We start from the raw sequence: 22,523 nt of genomic DNA, 5'->3' as shown, positions 1-22,523 counted from the left end.
ACCTCAATCTGCTATAGCTAGAAGGACAATGAAGATGCGCTCGGGGGGGCCTTTTGCAGGTGTGCAGGGGTGTGCCTCGTAACCGTCTTCATCCCTACAAAGCGGTACACAAATTTTACACAGCAAGTCCTGAGGTGGCCTATTGTTTGGAATGTGTGAAGGTACATTTTTACAGTCTACTACAATACTTTGCCTTGTGTCGACAAGGTTATTTGTATTGTTGCGGAAGCACACCAACCACGGAAATTAGTCCCCACGCTCAGCGTAGGTGTGGTCACATGATGACGTCCTCAACACATCCGCCCCAGTAATTAAAGTCTCCTGGACAGCAAATGCAAAGAATCAAACTTGCGCATGCGCACAAGTGTCCTACGGACAGTGTTCAGGTTCTCTAACTACTTCAAAGTGCGACACAAGTGAGATGGACAGTTAGGAACAGGCGCGATGTTCGCAATACTTAAGTTTCTCCTACGCATGCTATGTTCACTGTACGGACAGTTCCTATGTCCTTAGGACAACTCCATTTTGTTTGCCTGCGAACTTGCCAGCAACGTGCCTGTTCTACGGACGGCACCGTTTTGGCTGCACCCAATACGGACCGCTATACTGTCCTTCACACACTCCCATTTTACTCATTTACACCTATTCCGCACATCAGGTGTGTTCTACGAACATGTATTATCTCGTTTACAAGCGGTACGCCTAGGTAGTATATCGTTTGAACACTCCTTTTTGTTTATGTACGCACAATTTCAACAGATGTGCAGTCACACATCACATCCGTCTTACTTGACATTACACAGCACCCACATTCCATTCCTTGCGGATAGGTCGAACAGGCGCGCTGTTCGCGAACATTTTACGTCTTTTTAAAAAAAATCTACACACAAACTCTTTCTCTACAACTTCTGTACAAAAACACTTCAAACACACACACACACATCAATCTGAAGAAATAGCGGAGGAAGCGGACACTGAAACAAATATGGGGGAATTAGGATTTAACACGGGCTGGTTATGAGGAGATGATTTGTGAGGGAAGAAGGTATGGATATTTCGTCAAAACGTCTATTTTCCTGTTCAAGGTTTGAGGATGGTTTACTAGGGAATGGAGAAGCAGGGCAGGTGCAGGTGGGGCAATGATAATGAACTTTTCCTCTCACACAGTCCTCCACAAACTCCCGTAAACTTTGAAAATTGTCGTTCAATATGTCAATTTTCTGCTCTTTCCTTTTTATCCTGTCTTCTTCTGTCTCGTTTGTTGCCCTTTCTTCTTTTCTTTCCAGGTCTGTTAAAAAAAAAAAAAATACATAAATTGAATGCCTCTAAAATACTGGTCACTATTTTGCATATGTAGAGCACTGTGTACCATTACGGTCGCTCTCTTCAGACATTTCCTCATGTGGAAAATACTCCTCCAGCCACTCCAAAGTACTAGCCATTTCTGAGTCAAAATTACAGAAAGCAATTATTATTTCTGCACCACATACCACAAAAAAAACCTTACCCATATAAAAAAATGACCTGCACTCACTCTTTTGCTGTAATGTCCCTTCGTCCTACTGCGTCTGTCCACTGTCGTTCCAGGATGCCGAGTTTTTGTGAAGTGATTACGCTGGAGGCATCCTTTCTTTTTTATGGTACCATCCACTTCATTCTTCATGGTTATTATTTAAACTTTAGTTTTTATTAGCATTTTTAGAAATAACAAACACTTTCAAGAACCCAAGAGAAAACCCCCCTACCCCTCCAACTCCCTACCCCAACCCCCTGCCCTCCCCCTTACCCTGTGTCCAAAAAACCTATATTTGCCTTGGGGGAATGTCAATGATCAGTCCATCATCTATAGCGTGGAGATGATGCAAGTTGTGGCCTTTCATTTGACGGTCAGATGCCACTTTTCCCTGGGTCGTGGGCTCCCTGGCACATAGTCTCACCTTTCGGGGTCCGTCTTGGTTCATTCAGGGTGGAGGCCTGGCGTCAATATCAATGAACGTCCCAGCCCCAAGACTGCTGAAAACCAAACCAGTTTGTGAGGAACGTGCTGCTTTCTTTGTTCACCATCGCAGTTAGTTTGTCCATCAAGAACATGTTTTTCACTTTTAGCTGCCAGTCCTCTTTGGAGAGAGGCTTGGGGCTTTTCCACTTCTGGGCAAGGGCCACTCTGCCCGCCCTCAGCATGGTTTCCCACATCCTAGGGTATCTATATAGCTCTGTTTCCTCTGGGGGGAGACCCAACAACATTGTTAAGGGATTCAGTGGCAAGCGCTCTTCTATTACCTCTGCCATCCAATCCCGCACTGAGCCCTAGTAGTCCTGAATTTTCGGGCAGAGCCACCACATGTGTCCTCTGGTGCCCGACTGTCCACAACCTCTCAGACACCTAGGCGAGACCCCCGTGAACATCCTCGACAACTTCGGGGGGTCCCTGTGCCACCCCTGTAGCACCTTAAAGTTGTGCTCGATGTCCGAGGTGAACACATTTCCATGAAATGCTATTTTGAAGATTCTGGCCCAGGCGTCCTCGGAGATCTCCTCACCTGCTAGGTTGTTCCAAAATGTACAAAAGTTTCTTCTGCCTTGAAGGTCAAAGGTGTTTAAGATCTTGTACATGTTGGACACCGCCCCTTTCCTTGAGGTCGCCAGATCGAGGAGTTTTTCGAAGGGGGTCAGCTGTCTCCTCAAGTTCGGGCCCCATGATGGGTTGCAGAGGATGCCCTTCAGGCGGAGGTATTCAAAGATGGACAGCGAGTCTCTTCCGAGAGACAGCGAGTCTCTTCCGAGAGCCTCCCTGAGGTCCTCATATGTTAGGAATTACCCTTCTCTGAACAGCTGCCACGCCCATTCCATTCCCTTGTCCGACCATTCCTGAGAGTGCCGGAACCCCCTGCTTCCAAGTCTAAGGGGGTGGCCCCAGAGAGAGGTCATTGGAGACAGCCAGGTGGTGAGGTGAGCGGTCCGGGGGCCCTCTCTCCAGATGTCCCAGAGGACTCCCAGGGTCGGGTGGGACCTTAAGTGTTGAGGGATCGACCCTGGAGGGGCCCACAAGAGGTCTCGTACCTTCAGGGGATGGGCGTCCATGTCTTCCAGGTATGTCCAATACGTTCCCATTCCCTCTTTCATATGCTCCAGAAGGACACGTAGTTGGGCGGCGCAAAAGTAGAGGTAGAAATCCGGGAGCCCAAATCCCCCCTCCTCCCTAGGCAGAGACAGAGTGGTCCTCCTTATTCTCGGGGTTTTCCCCTGCCACACAAAGTCTTGGACCCCCTTTTGTAATTCTCTAAAAGTCTGAGCGGGGATGTTGGTTGGGAGAGCCGTGAAAAGGTAGAGAAGCCGTGGTAAAATATTCATTTTTACTGAAGTCATCCGGCCATACCACGATAGGGTCATCTTGTCCCATCTCCTCAAGTCTGACTTGATTTCTGCCATCATGGGGTCATAGTTTGCGGAGCTCAATTTTGAAATGTCTCTGGTGAGGAGAACACCCAGATTCTCCACTTTGATCCCATGAAACCAGTCTAGAGGGTCGAGCCCTGGGTCTATTGTCTTCATAGGGAGCAGGACAGATTTAGCAGCATTTATCTTCAAGCCTGAGAAGCGACCAAACAAAGCTTCCAACGCCAGGAAGGGGGGAAGTGATGCGCCAGGGTCCACCAGGTATGCCAGGATGTCATCTGCAAACAGGGACAGTTTGAACTCAACGTCCCCCCTTCTGATCCCCTTGATGTCCGGATGAGCTCTAATTGCTATTGCCAAAGCCTCTATCATGAGGACGTATATCAGGGGGGAGAGAGGGCAGCCCTGCCTTGTCCCTTGGGAGAGGGGAAATGGTTCGGACAAGCTCCATTCACCTGTACCATTGCCATGGGTGCCCTGTAGAGGGCGGATATCCAGCTCATAATGTGGGGCCCGAAGCCCATCCTCTGGAGGAGGAGCCCCATGTATCGCCACTCAACCCTGTCAAAGGCCTTCTCCGAGTCCAGGGAGAGGACACTCACGTTCAGCCCCGACCTCTGGGCAAAGTGGAGGAGGTCTATTGTCTTGCGAATATTATCGACCCCTGCCTACCCGTAATAAAGCCCACTTGGTCACCATGGATTAGCTTTGGCATAATTCCCTCCATCCGCCTCCCCACCACCTTGGCCAGAATCTTAACGTCAATATTTAACAAAGATATGGGGCGGTACGAGGAGCATTCAGCGGGGTCCCTCCCCTCCTTGGGCAGGACTGCTATTATGGCCCCCATCATGGACTCAGGGAGGATGCCGTCTACCAGGACAGCATTGAAGACTCTCGCCAAGAACGGGGCCAGCGTAGAGCAAAATCTTTTATAGAAATAGACAGTGAAGCCATCAACCCCAGGGGAGGTTCCCACCCTCATCCCGCCTATCACCTTATCAATCTCATCCTCTGTCACCGGGCCTTCTAACCCCTCTGCCATCTCCCGCGAGAGGGATGGGATTTGTATGGAGTTAAGTAAATCCTCTATCTGGGAGTCGTCTCCCTCGTACTCCGAGGAGTAGAGGGTTCTGTAGTATTGGCGAAAGGCCTCTCCTATGTGGGAGGAGTCGCGGCCGAGATGTCCCTGGGTATCCCTCACCTCTTTCACCCTTCTACTTCTCTGGACTTACCTTAGCTTCCAGGCTAGGATTTTATCAGCTTTGTCCCCTTTCTCATAGTATTTTTGTTTCACCATTAAGAGGCTCCTCTCAGTTTTGTGTAGGAGCAGATCTTTAAGTTGAAGCCTGTAGTCCTCCAGTGCAGCCACCCGGTCCCGCTCTACAGCTTGGTCCGGGGAGCTACCCAGCTGGAGACAGGCTATTTTACCCCGCAGGGCTTTCTCCTGAACTTCCCTCTCCTTCTTCTTCATGGAGCCTATTTTTATGAGGACTCCACGTAGGGTTGCCTTAAAGGCGTCCCAAAGTGTGTGCATGGGCACCTCCCCGTTGTCGTTGAACTCGAAAAACTCTGTTATGGAGTCGAGGATTTCCTGGGCCAGTACCTCGACTCTTAACAGGGCATCATTGCATCTCCAGCGCCCCCTACGTTCTTCACCCCAACCCAACGCTAAGGTGATTCGGACTATGTCGTGGTCCGACCAGGGGACTGGGTCTATCTGGTAGCCCGCTACATATGGGGTGAGGACCTCGTCTACCAAGATGTGGTCTATTCTCGAGAACGAGTTGTGGATAGTTGAGTGGTAGGAGAAGGAGGGGGTCCCCACCCTGGGATATGGGATCGTATCCAACAGTCCCAGGTCTCTGTTTGGAAGTGTTACGCCATGACCTCATCTGTGTGTCTGAGGTGCTGGGGGCCAACCCGTCTTCTATCAATAGTCGGGTCTAGGACCATGTTGAAGTCTCCCCCCACCACCAGTGGGCCCTGAACGAACAGTCTCAATTTGTCCCCTATCTCCTCCCTGAATTGGGCCTGGCCTTCGTTAGGGCAATAAACTACTGCTAGTGTCAAGGGGGACCCCTGCAAGGAACCCCGCACCATCAAGTACCGACCCTCGGGGTCTCTCTGGATGGCCTCCTTTTCAAAAACTGTATCCCTTGCCACCAATATGGCCACCCCTCTTTTTTTGGTCTTGTGGGAGGCATGAAAGACTTCTCCAATTCTGCCCCCACGCATTCTGGGCTCTTTTCCTTTTGCCCAGTGTGTCTCCTGCAGAAAGAGCAGGTCAAGATTCGCCCTCCTGAACTCCCTATGGACCAGGGATCTCTTTATGGGGGTATTCAGCCCCCGCACGTTGAGGGTGCCCACACCCTGGGCCGGCCGGACATCAACCATGATCTGTGTTTTCCTCTCTATTTGCCACTGTCATTGCAGCATTGCTCCTGCTCCCCTTGTTTCATCTTTTGGACACTTTCGGGGCCTTCCCCCAACTCCCCCCTAGACTCTTTCCCCAACAAGCAAACCCCAACTGATTCATACTCCCCCTCCCCCCACCCCGGCATCCAGCCAGATAATTCCTCCATTTCTGGCATTTTGGCCAGACCACCAGCCTGCCTTATACGGCCAGGCAATCTTTTCACAAGCACCTATTTTCTTGAGCCCCCCACTCCCTTTGTCCCCCCAGTCGGCCCCGCCTTACTTGCATTGCCCGGAGATTGAGGGCACTACTTAGACTGCAGTTTCTCGTTTCCAGACCACTAGGTGGTCATGCCCCATTTCACGTCCCATGGTCTGAGCTCCCGTGCCGAACTCGGCCGGGATACCCTGCGCTCATCCCTCGGAGTCATTCCGTTCTCCCTCCTTTGCCGGGGAGGGAGTGTTCATCTTCCTGAATTTTTTTGGGCCAGATTTCTTCCTCCTTTCACTCGACGGGATCTGGCCATTCGCTCTACCCAGGTCGGGTCCCGTTGGCCCCCTCCGAGGGGCCGGGTCCGTCACGTAATCCTGCATGGCACCCTTGATATCCTCTTCGGTGGTCAACATCGTCCGCTGGCCCAGGTATTCAAAGGTTAGAGGGAAGGGGTAGCCCCATCTGTATCGTACCCCCTTCTCTTTTAACAGGTGTGTGAGGGGGTGGCACATCCTGCGCTTGGCTAACGTATATCCAGAGAGGTCCTTGAAGATGGAGACCTGGGAATTATTATATGTGACTTCCTGAGCTTTTCTGGCAGCCTCCAGCACCCGAGTCTTGTCGGCGTAATAGTGGAACCGGACCAGAATCGATCGAGGTCCACCCGCCCGTCCTCCCGCCTGTGCACCCGGTCAAATATGAGTTCGGTGGTCATCTCCTCTTCAAAGAGGAGGGCTATAATGTCTCGCACCACACGAGTGACCTCTCGCTCTGTCTCCCCCTCTGCCTCAGGAACCCCAAAGAATCTGAGGTTGTTTCTCCGTTCCCTGTTTTCAAAGTCGTCCATTTGTCGCGACCTCTCCTCCTCCCGTCTTTCAAGGGCAGATAACCTCATGTCCATCTCCACCTCCAGAGACGCTGGGGATGACTGGCTGGATTCCACCTGAAGGAGCCTATCCTCCACATTTGGGCAAATTCCGAGTCCATGTCTCTTATCTCCTGCAAAATGGAGGCAAAGCCCCTTTCCATTGCCTGAGAGCGCGGGGCCTGGATTCTTGGTAACGGTATTTTTGTAGCTTCCTCTGCCAGCCTATCCATTTGCCCGGCTTACCGTTAAGTGTGCCTTGCTCCTGCGGGGGCTACAGAGGCACCTGGCGGGTCCACTGATAACTCGCTCTCCCCTTCCCGGGCCTCCCGGGTGCTCGAGCAGTGATGTCATCAATGATATTTGTGATATCATCTTTGATGTCCTGGGTGTTAGTCTTAGCAATGCACGTAGATGGTGCGAATTATGGTTGCTTAGTTTACTATAATGGGGGGAAGGTGCAGTGGTGTTTGGTTGCACTGTGAAATATAACATTGTTTTAGTGAATTTTTTTACTGGATGCACATATATATGTATGGCAGGGAAGGAAAAGAAAGGGGCTAAACAAGTGATGTCGTCATTGATGTCAGCATTGACATTTGAGATGACATCTTTCATGGTCTGGGTGTTAGTATTAGCAGTGCACAGGGGTGGTGGCAGGGTTGGGGGCTTACTTTACCATAACTGTCGAATTTCAAGGGTTTTTCGGTTTTAATTTGAAGCATAAAGGGGAGGAGGAAGTTTTTTTTTTTAGTGAAGTGTACAGGTTTTTGTTAGGGCAACTTAACCATAACGTCCCCTCAACAAAGTTCTTTTTGTAGTGAATATATATATATATATATAACACAGCCTGCAGTAGAGGCCATGTAGTTATGGTTAAGTTGTGCAACCCATAGGAAGAGCAGTTTTTGGCCAGTTTATAAACTTGGTGCAGTTTGACGAATCCTCACCAAACTTTTGGCCACCTCGGAATGATTTTGCGACATTTGTTGTGGTTTAGTCGGGAGGGGAGCAAGGGTCCCAAAGCTTTTGAAATCCTCATAGTCATAATGAAGAAAACAACATTTGTTCACACCAGCAACTCAAACCGCTGGACGGATTTGCACCAAACATGCGCAAGGAGTGGTGGCACCTTGGTCCCGAAAGTGTGCTTTTGCCAATTTGGTGTAAATCTGTACAGTATTTTTTTTTTTTTAAATGACCAAAATGTGTGATATCTGAGTCCGGTCTGCTGACTTATTCCCTGGTTCGGTGCCTGTGGACGCCCCTGGGTCAATCGAGGGGCATTGTGGTGTTCGCAGAGACATCAAACACGCACGCTGATTGGTTGTTTAAAAATGTGAGCTGCGTCAAACGATTGTCATATTGGATCCACGGACCAGGACCTTTGTCCCCGGACAGCACACTGAGGAAAAACTCTGGAAAATACATTTGGTTTTTTTTGTGGCTGAAAGAGTGCCTGGGAGGGGTGAGGGTGTAGTAAAAAGATAATATTGAGCCATTTCTATAGGCTAAATAGGCTGTGCAGGTGCTGCTGAGTCTGTGATCAATTGTACTGTCTGCAGCCATATTACAAACCACGGACATGAACATTAGTCCATGGACATTATTGGGAGGGGTTCTGTGTGGGTTCTGTTATAAATGTTTGAAGAGTATAGTTGTGATGGTGGTTAATGTGTATATTTTTAGGGACATTGTTGTATATTTGTGGCAATAACTACCATGGTTGTATAGTTGTGGCAGACAATAATAAAAGAAATTGGAGGGAGTCAAGTTATTTGAAGGTGTATTGTGCGTATTTATGATATGGTTGAATTCTATTGTTGTGGCCGTGGCCAGTGTCTGGACACTGGGCACAGCCATGGTAATATGTGTATAGTAATTATAGATACTCTAGGGAGAGTATCAATCTAGACACTGACCACGGCCACATTAATATGAGTATAGTAATTACAGTGTGCTCTAGCACCTTGAAGCGTCTCATGTGCTCGATGGAATTACAATTAATGATCTCAGACCCAGAGACTGAAAGAATATGGCAAAGTACTGCTTTACTGTCAGCATTAATAAAGTAGGGCAATCTGACGAACAGCAAACAAACTGTAGTCCACACACTCACACTTTAGTTTCGTCTATACAAAGGTGTTCTACCTCAATGTACGTCAGCTATGATGTCATCCTATGTGGCAAACTGTAAAACCTATTGAAGGGAGGGATTGGTTAAGGGAACATGTGTACCTATATATCATATACGCATTAGTAATATCACTGGATGCCCCTTATCTGGTAGGCACAACTTGAACCACCTCTAAATACTTATAATACAGATTATAGCAAAATAATATCAACGGGTTGGCCTGTGCAACATTATATAGCATGTTGCTACATAGACCCTCTGATTGGTTTGCATTCTATCCCAACCTTGGATGTTTGGCTTGTTCAGCACATAAGCAAAATGAAACCCAGGTGCCGAGAGCAATGTCAGACTATTTTATTTATTTATTTATTGTTCACTTACTAGGCACTTATACAATTGCCAAAACTGTTTTAAAGCGCCCACAGGGCAAACAGGGTGGGTACAGGGGAAGTTAGACAATGAATTACAGCAAGGATAAATAATTGCATTAATAGTGCAAAACAAATACTGACATTAAATGGAAGGGGAGGTAAACCTACTATGCCTTGTGAGTGTTCACAGCGTGCAAGTGCAGACTACTACCCAGTTGCCCAATTAGTCACTTCCCATCACTTCCCATCATTCCGGCCCTAAGCCAAGGATTCTCCTTTGTAGTTGACCTTGCAGCTTGTTCTCTGTTCTGGGACTTTCAAGGGAGTGTAGGTACACCAATATCTATCTAGAGCTTAATGAATAGCCTGTGTTTTTGACGTAATTGTGCTGGGTGTCATTGCTCCTCTTGGCCTCTGGAGACTTGATCACTCCACCTTGCATATGCTTTTCGCATCCTTGATTGTCCAATACTTGGCATTTGAACATGTTTTCTTCTTCTTAATCTAAGAGAAATATGTCTTACGTACAAGGCTTATCCTCTTGACTCCCTTTGTGCCTTGCAATTATTCCTTGATGTGACATCCTTGATCCCAGGCCAATAGACTCCTTTATTCCTTGCACAAAGCAGTTTTTCCAGCGTCTCCTAATTCCGCAGCCCTGATCTCGGAGGTAGCTTGATTGGTTTCAACATGATTCCGACGTCCATCTTTCCATCATGGCCACCCTAGCCACGTTATGTTTTGTTGTGTAACAAGCCTCTATATGTCTCGTCTACCTTGCATTTCTGCATGTATAAATTCATTTCATTTCTACTCACTACTTCTTTGGTGCATTTGATTTCTTTGTATTTGATTACATGTTTCTCTTGTTACTTCAGTTACATTTTAATTCCCTAAGTATTTGCATATCTTTTCAGTGCGTCTTTGTGTCGTTCTTCATGACTTCACTCTGCCCTTGTCCAATTTCACTTATAGCTCTTTGATGTCCAGTGGTGTGCGCAGACATCCTTCCACCCTTTCAGTGCGAGGGTACATTCGGTACGACTGTCTGATTGCATAACGTCTCTCATACACTCAATGCAGTATTGGGATTATACCTGGTGTGCCACATAGGTCTCTTCTGTTATTCCAATAAGATGGAGGGGTGGGAGCTTGGCACGATGTATATAGCTGCTCCTATACATTCCTGTCTCTGTCCGAGTCCTCAACCACTTCCTCCTCTTCAATCTTCTTCATCTTCTCTTCATACTTTGGTTCCTTTGGTATCCATACTTTTGTCACCCCCATCAGGTCACCTGCATTTCTATATGCTCATCCACACTCCAGGTAATGTGACAGCATTCTCCAGTTGGTTGACAAAATACCCAATGTCCAATTTAGTTCTTATGATCCAATGGGTAATAAAACTTCATCCCTGGGTGTACCAGCAAACTCTTTCTTATGTTCTCACAGGTAGTGTCTTCAGTCTGTAGTGTATGGTTCCAATACACATCGGTCATTATCTTCATCCCAACAGCTTTCTTAGCTGTCTTCTGGCATTGTCCTAAAAGGATCCTTATCAGACAGAATCCTTGCAATACCAACCCCAGTATTGCTCCATGTAGCTTGAAGGCATTTGCCAGCCAAGTTGGAATCCATGAAAACAGAGACAAAAAACAATCATCTCCTTCTATCTAATCAACTTCATCCTCCATCTTTGTATGCAGGGTTGTCAACCTTGTTATTGTCTCTGTCAGGGTTCCATTTTCTCCATCATGAGAAGGTATGAATGTACAAAATAACAATGGTATCCAAAGAAATTAGGACTCCCATCCCCTGCACACCTGTATGCTGAAAAAACAGCCAATTATTTACAATCAAGTATAACTATCTCCTTATGATATCAATAATTCGAAACAACAAACAATCAAGGTGCAGACTCAATGATGCTCATCTATGAATTCTTTATAAAGTGAGATGTTCAATGCATTTCTGGGTCACTACCCCTTCATCAGGAGCACAGTAGTTACTGCAAATACAAAAGAAATTCCATTGTAGCATGGTATAGTATAATATTACATAATATTGCTCAATGTCTTGTAACATAGCATAAACAGCTTTAAGTTCCAGTGATGTGTGAATGTACAGCAAGAAGGCCCACCCTTGGCACACACACCTCCTTCCATTGATGGAATTAATACCTGTACTGGAGGGTCGTACGCCTTATGGCCCTCAGTTCCTCTTTGATTGCATTAAATCCTTTTATTGTCACATTGATCATTTGTAACAGCTCCCATCTGGTGATCTGTAACCATTTGGCATTCACTGCAGTCTGGAGTCCTGGCATAAATATAGATGCCATTATCATTGCCGTCTTACTGAATAATGTATGCTCATATGGAATATTGTAATAGGCTTCTATTGACTTTGATGAGAAATAGTTCTCACTCTTCAACAGATGAAGGTTTAGTGACCTCTTCTTTCTCTGGTGTTCATTTATATTTGGATTTGGGAACTCGTCAATATGAAGGTCAATTTGGGGAATCACTAATGCAGGAACATGTGTGATCACAATAGAACATATTCCTCCCCATTTCTCGGGCAATTGCACATAGGCTCTGGATCCACAAGCCCAATATCGATCCATCAGCACAGCAGTTCCTCCATTCATTCCTGGTACTTCGATTATCTCCTTACATCCTTTATTTTCTCCAACCAGAACTAGGCCTTTGAGGCTGAAGCATGTTGTCGCAATATTGATTTGTATTATGGACACAGGTCCTGCTTCGTTGTCAACCCATGTTAGTAGCTTCGAATACTTGGCCTATGACTTTAGGCACTTGTCATTTACTATTTGCACTATGCTTACTGATTCCTTCTTTTACAGGTGTGCAGTGCAAGATAACATTCCTTATTCCCATCGTTTACTGGTGGCAACTCATCCATACACCAATAGCTGTGGTCTCTCCCAGCATCCTGGTACTCCTGATCTTTCTACTATGTCTGAACATTCCATCCTCTTCATTTCAACAACCTTGACTTTTTCTCCAGTCAGGGATGAATATACAAGCATTGCGCTCATCCAGCCTATCTCCTTTTCCATCTTTTGCATTTTCAAATAAGCATCTTGATATGGAAATGTTCCCCTTGATCGCCATTGTAGGGTTGTCCATCTTCCTTCAAATTATCCTCTGGTTACGCACACTGCTAGATGGTTGAGGCACTTTGCATCATGTACAGGCATTTCTCTTGTAATAAATGTTCTGGCTGCTTTCATGGCATAGGGGATGAGAGAACATACATAGCAGCTTTCATCTAATGTTCTCTCTCCCACCTCTTGTATGTGCCGATGCCACATTTATTCTTTAAAGCATTATCAAAATATGTATTTATATTTGTCTCAGGAGGATAGCTCAGGGGCAACGTGCTCGCCTTGGAAGCAAGATGACACGGAGCAACACAGGTTTGATCCCCGGGTCCGCGCTTAGAAACCTCTGCTTATTAAGCGTGTTATAAATAACCTATCATATCATATTTTCATTATCTTCACCAGTATCCCTTTTAAGTTGAACAATTTGTTTAGTAAAATCAGGAAAGATGCTACTCGTGCTTTTGTTAGGGATCACAAAAAATGTTTTATTATCACCCACTATATCTCCATTCTTAATCATTATGTGTCTAATTGCCATAATAATAAGGAACAAAAGACAAATCATAATGCAAAATGAAATCACAACTACTATTCCAGAGAAACTCATCAATTTTCTTGATGGTAGTGCATCTCTTAGATTTTCGAGCCTTCCCATCTTGTTTTAATTCAATATGTAATTGTGTTTTATTTTGTAAATTACACTTTTATATCAAAAACTAGAAGATAATTGTGATAATGATTCTGAAAATAATTCAATTGTTTTTGGAATTGCCAAGAAGTGTCACAATGTCCACATGTCGTCCTATCAGAGCTGGGTAAGACTGCAATATATAGGTAAAAACAGCATACAAGAATGTGTCCAATGTTATTATGATCAGCAACATAGATGATGCAGTGAGCTCTTTTTCTTTGGATCCAGTATATCAACACATTGGAACTCATTAAAAGCTTTCCAGTACAGAAATAGTATTGCCGGTATATCTGTACCGGCACCCTTTTCTGGACCAGTGTAATCCGAGTTGCGACACCGGTAACACCGGCATCGCAAGGGACCCACTGCGTCCGGCAACACCATTGCCGGTATCTGAAGAGACACGCGGCAGCCCGGCCTGTGATACCGGCATGGCATTAGTAAGTGCACATTCCGAGGTACACGGACATGCAACCACCAGCATGGACATGCCGGTAACAATGTGAAAATGATGCCGGAAACACCGGCATCGTGGACCAGGCGGATTCTGGTGTGTAGAAACATGCCACAGGTGCTCAAAATCAGCACAGGTGTACCCAATGGGCTGTGCCACAGCATAAAAGGACCACTCCCACACCCTACACCCCTTCCAGAACCACAGTGCTAACCTTAGATGTAGCAGTACTGGAGCTGGAGGACATACCTGCAGAGCTACTGATTGAAGAGGCAGTGAGGCTGAGGATGCAGCAGAGGCGCATGAGTAGAAGGAAGGCCATCATGGCCCAGCAAATCCCCAATGTGCAGCAGGTTGAACAACGCAGGCAGCCACCAATACCTCGCCTAAGTGCCACCCCAATCAATCTCACCCCTGCTCAGATCCACACCCTGTACCGGCTAGACAGGGACACCATCACCACTATAGTGGACCTGATACATGATGACCCGGTGACACTCATTGATATCCGCACAGCCATCCCAGCCTTGCTGAAGCTAGTGTATGTGCTACACTTTCTTGCCACAGGCACATACCAGCACACAGTGGGGCAGCTGCATGGTATCTCCCAACCCTGTTTCTCCCGTGTGCTCTTCCATGTGCTAGAGGCACTCCAGTCCCACGTACGGGCACACATCAGCTTACAACGGACTGCTGAGGAGCTGAATGCCACAAAAATAGCATCCCATGCACTTGCAGGCATACCTAATGTAATTGGTGCGGTGGACTACACACATGTGGAGCTGGTGGTCAGGCATGCTGTGGAGGTAGTGTACTGCAACAGGAAGCTGTACCATTCCTTCAATGTACAGATGGCGTGTGAAGCTGGCCACCTCATCACACTTTGCTGTGCAAGATTCCCTGGCTCTACACATGACTCTATAGTGCTGCGGAACTCCACGCTGCCCCGGTACATGGCACGAGACGCTGGACATCGTACCTGGCTGCTGGGTGAGTCTAACTACAAGGCCGTGTGGAGTGTTGAATTGGGGGGGGGGAGTGAACAGCTTAGCATACCTGGCTGCTGGGTGAGTCTAACTACAAGGCCGTGTGGAGTGTTGAATTGGGGGTGGAGTGAACAGCTTAGCATACCTGGCTGCTGGGTGAGTCTAACAACAAGGGCATGTGGAGTGTTGAAATATGGCCCAGTATGACACCCATGACCAGTTAATGTGCACACTGCATGTATTAATCCATCATAACTCCTACTGCAATTTCCTGAAACAATTACCAAACCTATTTGAAAGTGCACAGAGGCCAGATAGGTTATTAAAAGGCAAAGGTAGATGAGGAATAAGAGCAAGGAACATTATTACCCACAATTGTCACAATAACAAACCTCACACATTGAAGGGGACATGACCCTACTCAGCGTTGTGAGGGCATGAAATGTGCAAGTGTGTAGGTGAAACTCAAGGTGCAACACACTAGTAGCATGCCAGAGCACAAGGACTTGACAGCTGTGTCTCCATGTATGCAAAATTTGCAGTGCATACATAACTACATCTATTCGGCCCAGCAATAAACCAAAACCACATGGCCCAGAATGCACCACACCATAGTGACAATGATAAGCAAAAACACAGTGAAGGAAAACCACAACTCATGATGCTCAGCCAGAGAATCCAGAAGCTACCACCCCAAAATAATGTGTGGATGCACACACATTTGACAGGTACACTGCCTGTTAGTACCCATGTCATGTCTTCATATGGAACACCTTTAAATGGAATGCTTTTAGACCAAACATCCAAATTGGGAAAAGACTTAACTATCACTAATATATGATTTTAAGGGGGCTGTGTCACCCAATTCACCGTTTCCCACCCCTAAATACCTCCACCCTTATTACAATTATTTAGCCCTTTACCCCACACACACATATTTCATCAATATGTGAGTTCTTCATATGGGTTACGATATAAAAGCATGTCTATATGAAGGATTCGTAATAAAGACTGCATACCGTTACTACCACTAAATCCCAAATGCATACCATAAATGCTAAAAGTACCATTGTACATGGACATATTGATTTTCATCTGTGACACATTAATGACATTTACATCCATTTGTGTCAGTTGCATGGAAATTGTTAGAGGTAATGTTGTCTGTGAATGCAACAGCACAACACACACCCCACACGCATCCTGACAAAGTTCCCTTCTGATACACGAAAAAGAACATATGCTATCTCAACTCAAATCTGCCTGTGCATGATAATCTTCTCAAATGAACCCAATACAGCCAGTGCCAACATGAAATAGACCAGGAAATTGACATGTACTCTTTCTGTTGATCCCATGCAAGTGATGCTGGCTATCCCCTGATGCCATTGCTAATGACCCCTGTCAGGGAACCCCACAACAGGCATGAATAGGTGTACAATCGTGCCCATGTACACACTTGCTGCACAATTGAGCAGACCTTTGGCCTGTTGAAGGCCAGGCTCCGCTGCCTCCACAGATCGAGGGAGCCCTCATTTACAGCCCTGAGAAGGTGGGCAAAATGGTGCTGGCATATGCCATGTTGCACAACTTATGCATCAAGCACAATGTCCACCTTGGCCCCGACATGGACATGCTGCCACCAGAGGCTGAGGATTAGACTGATGATGAGGAGGATAATGCCCAGCGCCGCAATGGCAATGATGGACGTGCCACACGTGGAGAGCTTATAGGCCACTACTTTTGACCACCTGCTACACACACAGCACTGGACATTGAGCACTCTGGGCACTGGACATCAAGGACACTGGGCATCGGACATCAAGCACACTGGGCACTGGACACTGTACATGGATAAATGCACTCACACTGAAAGATCAATGTCAACTCATGATTTCTTTTCAACACCAAATATATTGTGACAGAAATAACTATTTACATTTGTGATAGGCCTTAACTACCTCTACAATTCCACCCAACTATTCCTCCAACCACCCCCTCCCCAACTATCCCCACACCCCCTCCCCAACTATCCCCACACGCCCTCCCCAGCTATCCCAACACCTCCTCCCCAGCTATCCCCAACCTCTCCTCAACTATCCCCACACCCACTCATCAAATATCCCTCCCCACACACACCTAGCCTGTGTCCTATTTACGCCCCCTTTTATGCAGCGGGGTGCACCCTTCTGCAGGGCGAGTCAGCCGTTGCGATCTACGCCCTGGGCTGCTTGGTAGGGAACTTGTCGGAGTGGTACTTGAGGATGGTGCCAGTGGCAAGGACATGTGCCATTGGCCTGCAAGTGTCTGCACCAACACCAGCGATGGACTCCACCATGGTTGAGATTGACCAATTCCCTTCCCTCACATGCCATGCCAGATGGTAAATGCCTTATGTGGCACTGAATAAAATAGTCCATAGGCGCCCCTCTGCGAGAAAGAACACAGCCCATTGACCTGTTCTTTGGGAAGGTACCCACTCGCCAGTCCGCAGCCACACTTTAGCTCTCTGTATCTTTCACAGATGGGAAATATCCATTTGCATATCAGTCTTTGTCCCTCTCATATGGGCAGTCCCGCACCGAAATGCTATGACAATTCCCTTCTGAACAAGAGTACCAACAGCAACCCCATACACGTGTTTGACTTGTTGGGCCTAATCAGTGAGGTGGAGCTGTACCTCTCTGAGCACAGTGAGCAAGGGGTCCACGTCTGGATGACCCTAGGAAACTTAGGGTGACTAAACCTAAGTCCCTTGAACAATCAGAAAATAGTCCATAGGAGCCCCTCTGCGAGAACAGACACGGCCCATTGACCTGTTCTTTGGGAAGGTACTCACTCGAGGCTGTATTAATGAAAAACTGGAGATTTTCATTAACACTGCAGGACCAAGTTATATCCTAAGGCTACCGCTCCCTCTGGCAATGACAACGGGCAAATCTATGCAAATTGGACCACTGTATTTTCTAAGGCAACAGCTCCCTCTAGCAGAGCTTTTTGTGCAGTGGGCAGCCTCTACTGGGCATGACAGCTTCGGAAAAACATACATCTGGCCGTTTATTATACAGGAAAAGTGTGATGGTATGTTTGAAGTGTGTTGTAATGAAGGGTATGTTTAAAGAAGTTAGATACCCGTTAGCTTATGCTAACTGTATTGGATTTTAAAAGTACTATTGTAGTACTATGGATGCATTATATAAGTATAAGTGAGATGGCATGTTTCAAGAGTGTTGTAATGAACGGTCTGTTTGAAGTAGTTAGATACCCTTTGGCATATTCTTACTGTGCACTGTAATGTTCTTTAGTGAGTACATTTGGGTTACAAGCATATTAGGGTAGCATATGTTAGATCTGCTGGTAACCTATGTTTTGGAGTAACAGAAGTGTTATTACATTCAAACCAACCAATTATTTTTTTTACATATGCAGTATAGTGTCCTGAAGTGGTTGTGCACCAGTGTGGTAGATTATGCCTACTGCTGTGAATGTTTTCTTGACAAGAGATACTTGGCCGTGTGTGAAGCTAGGGAGCTCACAGTTATTGTTGGTACCATCTGCATTGTACCTCAGAAGCATTAGTATGACATATTGGCCATGTGAATTTATTTATGATATATGATATGATATGATTTGATAGGGTATTTATAACGCTCCAGAGGTTTCTAAGCCTGGACCCGGGGATCGAACCTGTGGTGCTCCGTGTCGTCTTGCATCCAAGGATGTTGCCCCTGGGCTATCCTCCCGATTTGTGCGCTGAAGCGATTGACTGAATTCCAAAAGGCGCATAATATGCCATGAGTTGCATTCTGCAGAAGCTCGTGAAATGGAATGCATTGAGAATTTGGTATGGATATATACACAAATCGTTCATTAGGGATGTGCTCTTGTGAAACATGTTTGCAGAGAGTGCATGTATTTTTCCAAAAGTATGAAGTCTGAAAGATTTCATTTATAGGGATGTGTTTGATTTATTGTACTTTTAACATTCATGCACAGTAGTCCAATTCTTGGCTTATACCTGAGACACTTTAGGTTGTGCCACGATTATTTGTGGCATTTGTATGAAGGACGAGCATTTGCAAACACCACTGGTCTGAGCCATTTAAGTAAATGTTGTTTACAATTGGTGGCAATGAGAAGAGAAGATTGATTGCTACATTTGCATAGCAATTTACTCCAGTTTAAATGGACCATAGAGTTGTGCCTCTGCATCCTTTGATGGGCCTGCAGTTGTTTTTCGAGAAGAGACATTTGTCCCTGTGTCTTTTGATGGACGTGCAGTTGTTTTGAACTACAGAGCTTTGTGCTTTTATAATTTGATATACCCGCAGTTGTTTTTTGTTTTTTAGCATGACATTGGAACTGGTATTTTTTGTACCACACATGTTTGTCAAGAGATTTGTGATATTTTTCTACAAAACGTGATCTTTGTCTTTTATCCTTTGATGCATTTGGGTAGATGACATGTTTAAGAAATGAGAATCTGTTATTAACGTGTGTGCAACTCCATAACATAGAGTTGCTTGTTTGCTTTCGAACAGGAGGTGGAAAATATATTCTACATTTTGTCTGAATCTTGGGTCTTCAGAATACATTTGTAAAGAGCGATATTCTGATGCACTAATTTGTGTGGCTCTTTCATCATATCTTCCTCCTTTTCCTGTAGGAAAGAGTAGAGGCAAAGAACGTGCTTATGAACTTTTCTCTCATATTCAAATTTGATATCCTTTGGCTTGACATATTTGATATGTTTCTAATGCATCTTCTATGGTGTCTTAGGAATGTAGTGGGTGAATTGTATATTGGTCAAAAATGTTGGCTGAAGTAACAGGATACACGCATTCAAATTGGGAAGTTTGGGGTGAGTCTGCAACTATTTGGGTGGTTTCTGTTCAGTTTTTATCTGTTTATATCTCTCTAGTATTCATTGTTTTCTTTAAAATATTGTAGGGCTTGTGTAACTTTGTTTAAGTCGACTAGTTGTTGGCAAATCTTTTTGTCCTTTGTTGGTAAACCATTAACTAGTACAATCTTAGATTGTTCTAGTGGCCGTACTAATCCTAGAGTTTCTACATTTTTTTAAGATCTATTGGCCTTTTAGTAACTTGGATGGAGGCAATTTGGCAGTTTTTGGTTGAAGGTTTATTATAGATGGAAATTGGTGCACTGTTTGAATTATGACGCTCCAAGTTAAGTTATTTGAGAACTTTTGGAAGTGGTAAGTGTGAAGACATCATGAAGTAAGACACAGACAACAGCTTCAACTTTTTAAGATAAGGAAATCCGTGAATCCGGGAAATCCGCCGGCGGTAAGAGCGCGAAAATTCCCCATTGAGCCCAATGGGGAATGGGGCATTCCCGAATGGGCTCAATGGGGAATGGGGAATTACTTTACCGCCGAACTTGTGATCCGGCACTATTAGCACCGGGGAGTTCGGCGGTAGGGCTATTACCGCCAATGGTAATACCGCCAGCGGTAATGTCCAAGTCGTGATCAGGCCCAATGTGTAGGGATGTCAGCAACAAAATAAATAGTGTTCAAAAGTAAAGTTATAAGCCTCTCCCAGCTCTTTGGCTTTCTCTCAGTTTCCCCTTCCACAAGTTCAAAATAGTTCCGCAAAAACCTCAGGCTTCCCTTCCCCAAGGTTCAACACAGTTCCTAAAGTTTTGGGGGATCCTTCCCCAAGACACAGACTCTTTCAGCTTTTAAAAACCCCAAATTCATTTAAAATCCTGTGGCTCTCACAATAGTATCAGTTCAACTTCTTGTTCATTTTCAGTGGGCCACTCGGTCTAGGTGCAGTCCACCCACTACATGTCGCGCATCCGATAGCCTTGCTTTCCTCTGCTCTTATCAAAAAAGGTTTACGTTGTCTAGGCACAGTTATCAGACCACACTGTCCACCCATCACAGGTCACGCAACCGATAACCGTGTGCACTTTGCTGGACTTCTGTATTCTTCTAGGTTTTTCTCTCTTAACCTGTAGTCCTGTGGACTCTTGTATCTTGTATCAATACTTATCTCACATTATTCTTGGCAGTCTTTTTGGCTTTGCCACAACTTCTATCGCATTGACTTTGTGGTACTTTAGCCCTTCTCACCACCTTGCTTTCACTTCACCTTACTTTCACTTCATTCATAAATGCTCATAATGATTCTGCACTTGTTTTGCTTTGTTGACTTATTCAGAACATACTCAATATATCCTTTAGTTAGTTTGGAATTCAATAGGGATCATGTGCCTCATTCCGAGGTGGGTGCAAAGGGATACCGTGCATGGGGATGCCCATTCCCATTTGAGCCCTATGGGGGCTCAAATGGGAATGGGGAATGGATTTTTCAATGGGGACTTACCGGTCCCTCCAGGGTAGGAATGGACCGTAAATCCCCATTGAACCAGGTCGGACATGGACCCGGTATGGGAGGTAGTCATGGCGCAAATGGTCCCCGTACCCAGTTTCTGCAGTGATTAATCCAGTGGCCATCAAGCTAGCCTTGCCCCCTTCTTTGTGCATTCATCCAGTGTTCCATGTCTCCCTGCTCAACCCCGTCCAACCAGGTACAAGCCTCAGCACAACACCTCCGGCCCCAGTACACGTCGACAGTGAGCCTGAATATGAGGTTAAAGACATCCTTGACTCTAAGATGATACGGCATACCTTATATTACCTGATAATTGGGGTATGAGGTATGGAGTGTTGGATCATACTTGGGAGCCTAACACTAATGTACATGCACTTCGGTTGGTGGCCAGATTCTATCAGAATCATCCAAGCAAACCAGGGCTGGGAAGACATGCCTTAGGAGGAGCCTTGGCGGGGTGCTGTCATGATCACCTGTAACTCCCCTCATGTCACCAGTAACTACCATCAGCACTCCAGAAAAGCACCTTACACCTCTTCACTTTAGCCGCCTCTCTCAAGATGTTTCCCACATGGGCAGAAAGGGGGAAGGCTGGACCCTGCTGCTACGCACCTGGCGCTCACACCAACCATTGCCTGCCACAAGTATGCATTGAACTGGGACCTGCAATAAGGCTGCCTCGTAGGGCTGACCTGTTACCTCCAACATGGCAGAAAGGAAATCCACAAGAAAGCAAGTAAGACTGCAGGCATGTAGCAAGGGTGTGGTACTCCTATAAAAACCACACCCATGCTTCGTTCTTTGCTTTGCGCTTCTCTGCAGTTTGCAGTGCAACGCTTACCAAAGGCTCCAGCTAACAGCCCCTGCATCCGGCATCACCGGCCTCCAGTAGTACAAAAGGAAGCAAGAAGACAAGTCACCAGCAAGTCTCACACTACCTAGCAAGCAGCAGTCGTGATCGGAGCAAAACACAAGAACAACTACTTACCATACAGTGACTTACCATTACACTAATACCCGCAGCTGACTCCTGTCTTGAACTCTGTCACAGAAGCCTGCAAAGTGCACTGAAGCTGACTTGACCCTGTCAAGCACCAAGAACAACTACAGCACAAGATACATTGTAGATCTGTCTCCCTGGTCCTTCCTGTAAGGCCCCTAGAGACATTTTAAGACCCATTGCTCCCTTTGCGCTGAAGCCAAGTAACCTTGAACTGTTGCAATAATTAACCATACCAACTACCCATCTGTCAGTATCCAAAGTGCGTCCCTTTCCCTTCTTTGAAACTGTCTGTCCTCTGCATTCCTTTACAAGGTGGGTTGTATTTCGTAGTGTTGCTGGAACTGTGTGCTGTGATAAACAAAAGTAGATATTTGAATACAACCATGACTGGACAGTCCCTTTTATCATTGGGTAATAATTGTATTTTTGCTGCTTTGCAACTAACCAACGATCCACAACCTTTCAGAGATAGGCCATCCATTCTGTCCACGTT

The 22,523-nt window shown here is 45.9% G+C and overlaps 1 long non-coding RNA gene across 1 annotated transcript in view; it reads left to right on the top strand.

Annotated features, from left to right (window-relative positions):
* LOC138511752 (uncharacterized) overlaps positions 1–22,523 on the top strand; it is a 452,837-nt gene that overhangs the window by 327,418 nt on the left and 102,896 nt on the right. The window lies entirely within an intron of this gene.

Source organism: Ambystoma mexicanum, chromosome 6p, assembly GCF_040938575.1.
Source record: "Ambystoma mexicanum isolate Mex_15411 chromosome 6p, UKY_AmexF1_1, whole genome shotgun sequence".
NCBI lineage: Eukaryota > Metazoa > Chordata > Amphibia > Caudata > Ambystomatidae > Ambystoma > Ambystoma mexicanum.
The sequence above is the reverse complement of the archived record's forward strand: the minus strand, read 5'-3'. Positions and strand labels throughout refer to the sequence as shown.